The sequence below is a fragment of the Chenopodium quinoa genome, unplaced genomic scaffold (genome assembly GCF_001683475.1).
Source record: "Chenopodium quinoa cultivar QQ74 unplaced genomic scaffold, ASM168347v1, whole genome shotgun sequence".
Taxonomy (NCBI): Eukaryota; Viridiplantae; Streptophyta; class Magnoliopsida; order Caryophyllales; family Amaranthaceae; genus Chenopodium; species Chenopodium quinoa.
The window spans coordinates 5,194,279-5,204,289 of record NW_018743697.1 but is presented as its reverse complement, the minus strand read 5'-3'; the positions used below and the strand labels follow the sequence as shown (position 1 = coordinate 5,204,289).

At 33.6% G+C, this 10,011-nt stretch overlaps 2 pseudogenes; both read right to left on the bottom strand.

Moving 5' to 3' along the window:
- Positions 1 to 5,008: 5,008 nt before the first annotated feature.
- On the bottom strand, positions 5,009 to 6,854 carry LOC110683991 (annotated as a pseudogene).
- Positions 6,855 to 7,263: 409 nt separating this feature from the next.
- The window catches only part of LOC110683990, a 25,008-nt pseudogene continuing 22,260 nt past the window's right edge, over positions 7,264 to 10,011 (bottom strand).

Below are 10,011 nucleotides of genomic sequence, written 5' to 3'. Positions count from 1 at the left end.
TATCATTCCAATTTATATATATGTTATTTTTAAATAAGTACATGTTATTTCATTCTTGCATGCTGTTTTTATTTATTTATTTATTTATTTATTTTTATAAATGTTGAAGTAAGTAACATATTGCTTTAGCAAAATAATACAATATTTAAGCAAAATAATATAAGGTTTAGGCAAAATAACTCAATCATAATTGGTACGGAAATGGAATACATGATCCAAGAGTATATAATACTAACTCGATTTTGACTAGTAAATTATGAAAAAAACACGAACGAGGACCGAAGGGTCTTGAATGGAAATTAGTCAAATTTAAGTATGTAACTCCAATATCTTGGCCAGTCACCTATTGGGCCGAAATAAGGCTCAAATTAGAAATGTATGCCATTTTGAGAATGGGCTGTATTCTGACTTCTAAAACATTTTTAGAAGACAGTCCTAAACACTAGAAATTGGATTTTAAATTGCAATCATAAATAATATTCTTATAGAGTAATTAGTACATTTTATTTCTCCATGTAGGATAAATTACTACTTTACCAGTGAACAACATGAGGTTCATGCACAAATATTGACAGCACAAACTCAAAAAGTGAAGACATTACTTGATTGTTATGCTCAACCACCAATTGTCACTTCCATTTCATTTCATCAATTGACAGTTGTATGTTAATTGTACATATTTAAAAATCAAAGAACTTGAAAATTTCAAGAAATTAAAGCCTTCATATTTTGTTTGGTAAGCGGGTATAAACTAACTAAACAATATTAAATTTGTAGATATACTTACTCGTATAAGTTATTACCACATATGAAACATGTCCTTAAATGTTAAGGATATTTTGATTTAGATCAAAAAATGTACAACCCTAGGCTAGTTGTCAGATAGGACTAATCCTTATCATGGACCCAAACCCATTTCCACAGTAATGTTACAACATTAAACATGATAGAGCAGACAATAGGCAGGAAGCTGGAAGCATATGAGAATGTAAGACACAACCAACACAAAACAAAATACAACATTACATTTATTACGACAATGATACTCATGCTATTTCTCTTCACTCAACTTTTGAAGGAGATTTACTATTCATACCGACTCATTTACGTCATTTTTGGTCACCAATAATGTTATAGCCCAGGGTACTAGCCTAGTGATTTCCGTCTTAGTAATAGTGTATCAAATTCTTAACACTCGGCTCTGACATGATCCTTCGTAAATGTTACACTTGAAGGGGTGGTTATTGTTGCAGTAATACATGTAGTCGCACATTTTACATCTAAATTTTGATGTTACAGTTTAGGCACACGTCTAAGGTTAAAATCTTACTAGGTGAAGGTGCTTTGAATCAGAGAAGGAGATTATCTTACTTGTCTCTCTTGCAATTAGACTTGGTTATTGGGTAGAGTAATCCAATGATAAGAGATTAAGAGTGTTAGGATCAACCTTAAAGGGCTTTCAATAGACAGGTTTCCTTATGGACAGAGCCATTTATTTTAATTGATATTTTAATGGCCAGTCCATTATCAACCCACTATTGACTTGCGACCTGTATTAACCTAAACTGCTATTGATCCAATAAAATGTGACCATCTTTCACCCGTAATCAACCCACACCAACCCTAAGCCGACCTGCCTGATAACCTGGTCTACTTAAAAAGAAGTACTAGCTTAAAACTAGGAAGTAATTTATTAATAACACTATCCCGAACAAACAGTCTAGGGAGTTAGTTTTGAAAGTGTTGGGCTTGATCTTGGGGCTTGGGCTGGTATAATTAGCGATTGCAGCGTAGACTTTTCTCAATAAATTTAGCTAGTTGGGCCTTGGAGGGCTTTGTCAAGAATCATGATGAGACTTTTAAGAGTGGTAAACTGGTAAAGTACACTACTTTAGATTTTATTTTAGAAAATTAATGAACTGCATCAATGTCTGCACCAAGCAGACATTTGTCGAAAATATACATTTGGTCAATAATTGCATCATATTCTGCACCTGACACTTGTACACCCAAAAAAGTACTGTAAGTATTTAGTACCAAGTACAACTCTTGGTTTTTATAATAAAACAATAAGGCACGGACTACTTTGGAACATATGCATATTTGGTCATTATCAAGTCCTATTTGGTCTAATGAAAAGAATTAGTATTCCGTATTTCATAATTATGAGATTATGTGATCAATCCTCATCAAAGGTAATTTAGGGGTGGAGATTATCAGTCTGTTTTCCCGATCTTTAAAGGGTCTTACTTAAGTATTTAGACAAAGTTGACTAGTAAGAGATTACGATTCAATAAGACACACTCTCCTTAATCCTTACCTAAATCTCATACGTGGTCATTGGAAGAAATTTGACCGTCAAAGTTACTCAAAAAAATTCAAATGTACGTACTTCTTAAGTGTTACAGTACAAAGTATTTAAGTATTCCGTGGAATTGTGAAAAACAAAGTGAAAAAAACATGACAGTATATGATTGTAGTCGGGGTGACAATTATAGCTTCATACAAAGCAAATTTATTAGATTACTTTGTATCTAAATAATTGAATAATTTGTTGCACTTGAGATGACACTTTCAAGTAGGGATGCTTTTAATATTCACAAAACGATCGAGTGACTCACATTACCAAACATTCTATCAACTTTCAACTTGGACCCTAATTTATCAACAACTTTTGTTTTTTTATATACATTTTGTGTACAATAAGCTAACAAAAGAAAAACAATAAGGAATCAACCCCTTGAACAACTCCGTTGCGAAACACCCAACCATCCAATTAATCTAAAGGAGCACCGCAAATTCGCGATTTCATAGGTGGACGAGAGGAACATCCGATACGTAAGAGAGACCCTCGAAATCACGTTCACCATTCTTAATCATAATTTGTAACCCACAAACCCTTGCACATGCTTAATAGCTTTAACATAATTTTCCTCCAAGGTCTCTATACTATATTTTGAGGTCGAACTCGTGTCATTAAGCCTATGATCTCCTATGTAGAACTGTAAGAAGGATAAAGAAGGAGTACTTTCGCGGCTATACATAGCATTGGAGATTGGATATAACGAATTCGAGTAGCGAGGAAGACATTGAAGGAAGTTGTCGATGGCCGAATTCGAGGCGCTTACATGAGACGTAATCAAGAACAAGGCAAGAATTGTTGTAACGAGAAAAAAACGAGTATAGGAAGAGTTTGAGAAGTTCATATTATTAAGTGGTTTGAACTTTGAAGTATTATAATTTATAAGGGTGAGTGGATGTTATATAGTGGTATAAAAGATAAGATTAGGTGCTCTTTTTAGTAGATAGTCGTAAAAAAAAGACTAAATGTGGTAGGTTGGTGAAGAATTGAAAAAGGTTCAAAGTAGGTGATTAACGAACGAATCTACTACTTCTTTGGCCGACAACTCAAAAGTTTGACTTTTATTTTGTCATATGGGTTTTATTTTATACTATATACTTTCTCAGTTTTTATTTAGTTGACACGTTCAATTTAGACACACATATTAAGGAGATGAGAGAGAGTGAGAGAGAATGATAAAGCAAGTGGGGTATACTTAAAAAGCAAGATATAAAGCATATCTAAAAAGGAAACGTGTCAACTTAAAAAAAACATTCTAAAAAGGAATATTTGTCAACTAAAAAGAAACAAAGATAAATATTTTTTTAAAGTTATTAATGAAAATTTCTAAAATAAGTAAAATTTGTGAATGATATGATAAGTTTGTTTTCTTTCAACGTAAGATTATTGCACAAACGTCCTTATCAATAATCTCTTTAGTGAATAAATTTGATTTTCTTCACCTAATTCTTAATATTTTGTACAAATTTCCTTAGCAATAATATTTTATACCGGATATATATATTTGTAAGTTTAACCTCGGGTCCTCATCTTTGGGTTACATTCGAATCTTAATTCAGCTAATTGACTGTAAGTCTACTTCTAACATGAGAGGAGTCTGAATGGTTGTGAACATAAGTAGAATAAGTGACTATATAGGGTTTTTATAAAAGGAGCTCTACACTTTAGTATTTCATCATTATATACAAAGTAAAAAATACGAAGTATGTAGTTATTAATGGCCTGGTTAGATGGTTGGCTTTTGTGAATTTTTTTCCTTGTTTGACAACGCTTGGTTTTTGCGAGGCACCATTAGTGATCCCACTAGTCTAACTAACTTTTAGTTTCTTATGATAAAATTGTTAATTTCATAAAGTTTAATTTTGTTGTTAATAAAATCATGTCTTCTTCAAAACAATAAATTAAGGGTCTTTTTTTTTTTTACAACGTCATGTTATTTTAATATTGCACAAAGTATTGTCAAGAACTCATGATTGGCATTTTCAACTCTGTATCTAAGAGAAACAAAAAAAAAAGAAAAAAAAAAAAGAATATGATACATACTCCAATTTATTTTGTTTTACTTTTGCACTATTCATCTGCATATACACCATCTTTTTAACCAATTTGGTGCTTAATATATAAGATTAATACTCATGTTGATATTAGTAGAATGGTCTCAATGCATTGATATTTAATTTGCGGGATAAAAAATAGAGTAAAAAAATTCAAATTTGAAGTCAACGGAATTGTTCTTATTGTCAATTTGTCATTTTATATGACGTTGCATACTTGCATGGTTCTATATCCTGTATTCCTGTACACTCTCGTAGTACTAATGTACTATAATACGTCACTTAATCACCAAGTAATAGGCCATTATTTTATGTTACTTAAATTTAATTAATACAACTTGTTGCACTAATAACCAAGAGTACATGTTACATGAATAAAATCAAATTCTAACACAAAACGAAGTACATACTAGTATTACGTAAGAGATCATTAAAACAAGTATAAAACATGTTGCACACACATTATTTTAAAACTATGGATTAGCATGTTACATGCAATGAATCAAATCAAACAATACAATCAAAGTAAAACAATCTCCTAAATTCATGAAAGCTAATTATAAACCAACAACGATCTTCTTAATCCATCAAGCTAGGTAACTAAAATAGGAATGCTTTGTTCATATCTGAAAAAATTGCTCGATCAACCTTGGCCTTAACTTGCAACAATCTCTTCACATTACCCTTAAAGAAGTCCTTAGCAAATTCTAAGCTCCCATTTTTGTTTGTCCCAATATCAATATCCCTATAGTTTAAGTATGCTTCCCTTGGGTTCCTAGACACAAAAGGAGTTAATCTAGCAAGCATATAGATCTCGAATCGATTCAATATTCCTTCTTGTAGCCTCAACACTATCATCTACCCAAGTTGCAAGATATTGCATCTTAAATATGTTTCCTGCTCTATGAGGAAACGCCGTTGCATTCTCTTGAATCTCATTCATCCTCACACCATAAGGATTCCATTGAAGAAATATATTTTCCAACTCGATCATCTTTTTCCATAACATCTCCAACCCCGCCCTTGGAATTGGTGTTTTTACATAATCGGACTTGTGCTTCCAATATGAGTGAGGCGGTGTAGGTGTTCGTTCCAATAGCACCTCAAGAGGATTTCCGTTGCCTATAAAATAAGATACAGTTGACTCTACCCATGACATTTCTGTGAGATCTTGTGCTTTTAATTTCAAAAGAGGAAATCTCTTGTTTACTAATGTAACAAGTGATCTTGCACGTCCGAGGTATAACCCTGAAAATGAAGTTCGTATTGTCTTGTTACATTCTTGTTTATATACCATTGGTTGCATTCTAATGAAAAGGTTTCTATCGATTGTAGAAGTCACTTTTGCCACTGAAGAACTATATCCGTAGCACCTTCTTCTAAAGTCCTTGGAACATCAAAACGTGTAACGATTTTTGGTACACGTACTAATTTGATTTTCCATGAAATAACAACACAAAAGCTTGCTGCACCACCACCCCTAATGGCCCAAAAAAGATCTTCACCCATGCTTTTGCGATTGAGGATTCTACCATGTACATCGACAACTTGTGCATCAATAACATTATCGATGGATAAGCCATATTTTCGTAACATGTTCCCATAGCCTCCCCGGTAAAATGGCCTCCAATACCAACGGTAAAGCATACTCCTGCAGGGAAGCCATGGACCTTACTCTTTTCGGAAATTTTATATTATAGCTCACCAAGAGTTGCACCGGCTTGAACCCAAGCAGTCTCTTTTGGTATGTCAATATCAATTGATCGAAGGTTGAACATGTCTAGGACAACAAAAGGAACACGTGCAACGTATGAGAGGCCTTCATTATCATGGCCTCCACTTCTAATCCTAATTTGTAAGCCACTTACTTTTTCACATATCACGGTTGCTTGGACATGGGATACATCCAAGGCCGTGACTATGGCTAGAGGCTTCGGGGTAGATGATGTGTTAAACCTACTCTCCGTATGTAGGCTTGAAGAACTTGTAAGAAGGAAGGGTTGTTACGAGTGTAGATTGCATTAGAGATTGGAATTAATGGATTCGAGTGAGATGGTAGACATTCAAGAAAGTTATCAATGGATAAACATGAAGCTCTAATATTTTTTTTTTTTGAATAGTCATGAAGCTCTTATATGGGAAACAAAAAACATGGATAGAAGTAGAGATAGTAGTATGTTAGAGTATAGGGCCATTTTCTATATCTTTGTTGCTTGTCTAATGATGACTAGTTGGATCTAGTTAATACAAATTTTCGCGGTGAATGAAGCCAGTAATTACGGAAGTCGCAATGTATAACGGATTAGTAAAATTGAATTGCTGATTCTTGGATGGATTTGATGTATTTAACTAATATAAAGTCGTTGTAAATTTGTACCAAATTAATCAGTAATAAGGATGTTTCAACTACCGATTAGTTAAGCAAAGTTTAATTTGTATATTATAAACTCTCATCATGCATGGAAGCAATACACTCATTAAGACCCTTGTTTTTTTTTTTTTTTTTTTTTTTTTTTTTTTTTTTGGTGAAGATCAATTTATCAATGTTTAAGGAATCCAAAAATCATGGGCAGACTTTTGAATAGCTATATACGAAGTATAAAGTTTGGTATTGACTAATTTGGGCCTTTAATTTTGATGTCAAATATTTATTAGATAAATCCATAAATAATAAGATACTACTTGTCTACTTATACTAACAATGATGTTTATCCGGGCATTATCAATTGGTTTTATTAGTGCAACATGTTGCACGCAAACACAGACCACATGTTACATAAATAATCAATTAAATAAAACAATGAATATAAAGTATGATATTCAATATGTTAAATCTTTCTAATTCATCTAGCTAACTATAACTGGAATACTTTGTTCATACCTGAAAAAATTATGAGGATCAACCTTAGCCTTAACATGCAACAATCTCTTAACATTGTCCTTAAAAAAACTCCATAGCAAAATCTAAGCTCCCATTTTCGTTCGTCCCAACATCGATATCCCTATAATTCCAGTACGCTACCCTTGGGTTAGACACATAAGGAGTAAATGTAGCATGAAGATCTCGAATGGCTTCGATATTCCTACTTGTAGCCTCAACACTATCATCTTTCCATGTTACTAGGTATTGCATCTTAAATATGTACCCTGATCTATGAGGAAACGCGGTTGCATTCTCTTTAATCTCGCTCATCCTTCCACCATAAGGATTCCATTGAAGAATAATTACATGATTTTCTAACTGGATCATCTTTTTCCATATCTTCTCCAAGCCTTCCCTTGGAATAGGCGAATTTACATAATCGGACTTGTGTTTCCAATACGAGTGGGGGCGGTGAAGGTGTTCGTTGCAATAGCACCTCAAGAGGATTTCCGTTGCCAATATAATAAGATACAGTTGATTCTACCCATGACATTTCATTAAGATCTTGTTTTTGTAACCTTAAAAGAAGGAAATTCCTTGTTTATTAATGTAACAAGGGATTTGGCACGTCCAAGATATAGTCCTAGAAACGAAATTCGTATTGTTGTGTTCCCTCCTTGTTTCGATACCATTGGTTGCATTCGAATGAAAAGCTTTTTGTTAATTGTAGAAGATACTTGTTGCCATTGAATAACAATATCAGTAACACCTTCCTCTAAAGTCCTTGCAACATCGAAAAACGTTACAACTTTAGGTACACGTACTAATTTGATTTTCCATGATATAACAACACCAAAAGCTTGCTGCACCACCACCCGTAATAGCCCAAAAAAGATCTTCACCCATACTTTCGCGGTTCAAAATTCTACCATTTACATCGACAACTAGTGCATTGACAATGTTATCGATAGATAAGCCATATTTTCGTAACATGTTACCATAGCACCCCACTAAAATGGCCTCCGGCGCCAACAGTAAAGCATAATCCTGCAGGGAAGCCATGGATCTTACTCGTATTGCCTATCTTATAATAAAGCTCACCAATAGTAGCTCCGGCCTCAACCCAAGCAGTCTCACTTGGTATGTCGATATCAATGGATCGAAGGTTGAACATGTCTAGGATAACAAAAAGGAACATGTGCAACGTATGAGAGGCCTTCATTATCATGGCCTCCACTTCTAATCCTAATTTGTACGTTCATTTTCTTTTGCACAAATCACGGTTGCTTGGACGTGTGATACATCCAAGGCCGTGACTATGGCTAGAGGTTTCGGGGTTGATGATGTGTTAAACCTACTCTCATGGATGTAGGCTTGAAGAACTTTTAAGAAGGAAGGGTTGCTACGAGTGTAGATCGCGTTAGAGATTGGAAATGATGGGTTTGAGATCGATGAATAGTGAAGGCAGTCAAGAAAAATCATCAATGTTTGAATATGAAGCTTTGACATTGTAGCCAAAAAAAAATGAATACAAGTAAAATAAGAATAATATTTGAGGCCTTCATTTTATTGTTATATATTGGAGTATGTTTTTTTGGTTTCTTTTGTTTCCTGCTTCATTCCACTTTATTAACTTGTTAGATCTATTTACACAATATAATTAATTGTAATGTTGAAGATATTAATAATGGAGCTCGTATTGGATGATTTATGTTAGTTACTTAATTTGAACTGGTGGTCCTAGTGAAGATGCTCGATAGATATAATTGATTAAATTAAATAAATGCGATGCAGATTTATAATTTTTTATTAATCCTTAATAAAGATGTTCCAACTATCTACTGTCAATCTGATACATTTAGCAAGGTGTGTATAATTGTATATTATAAACACTAATCATCCACATCACAGCAAGTCATCAATGTATATGAATTGTGCATGCCAATAAAATGTACTACGTATATGATTTGATGTGATCTGTACAAGCTTGTTTATTACAAAGTATTCCGTATTTTTTCGGAGTAGGATATAGGAATTAAATAGGGATTTAAAGAGGTTTTGAATAGTCCAAAGTTCCAAACTATTATATAGGCAAGGGAGGATCAAGCGGGATTCATGGGGTTCAATTGAACCCCATTAGATCTAGAAAAAAAAATGGGAACTTTATTTTTAAAAAAAAAAATTAGAAAAACAATAAATAATATTCGAAACAAATATATACTTCCTCTATTTTTTTTTTTTTTCAGTTGATACATTTCTATTATTACGTTTGTCAACACATGTTTATAATGATTCGTAATTTTTTCCTCTGTAATTTAATGGGTAAATACAAGTTAATAATTAAATTATATCAACTGTTGTTATTAGCTGCTCGCAAAATTATTAATTTTACATATTTATTTAGGATTTTTTGTGAAAAACTACCTTTATATACAACTTTTTGTGAAAAATTACCTTTTAAAAAATGTTGTAAATGACTACCTCTTTTTAAAAAAATGTTGTAAGGGACTACCACTTGTCGGAATGTGGCCGTTGACTCACTTTTCCGGCGTTGACTAGACCACGTGGCGGCCTTTCCCCCGTTTTCAACCACCCCCACCCTCTCCTCCTCCTCCCTTTTCTAGTTTTCGACCACTCCTACCCCCTCGCCATCACCTCCACCCCAGTCCTGCCCAAATACTCCATCTAACGGCGGCACAGCCACTACTTACTCAACTCCAATCCAACGGACA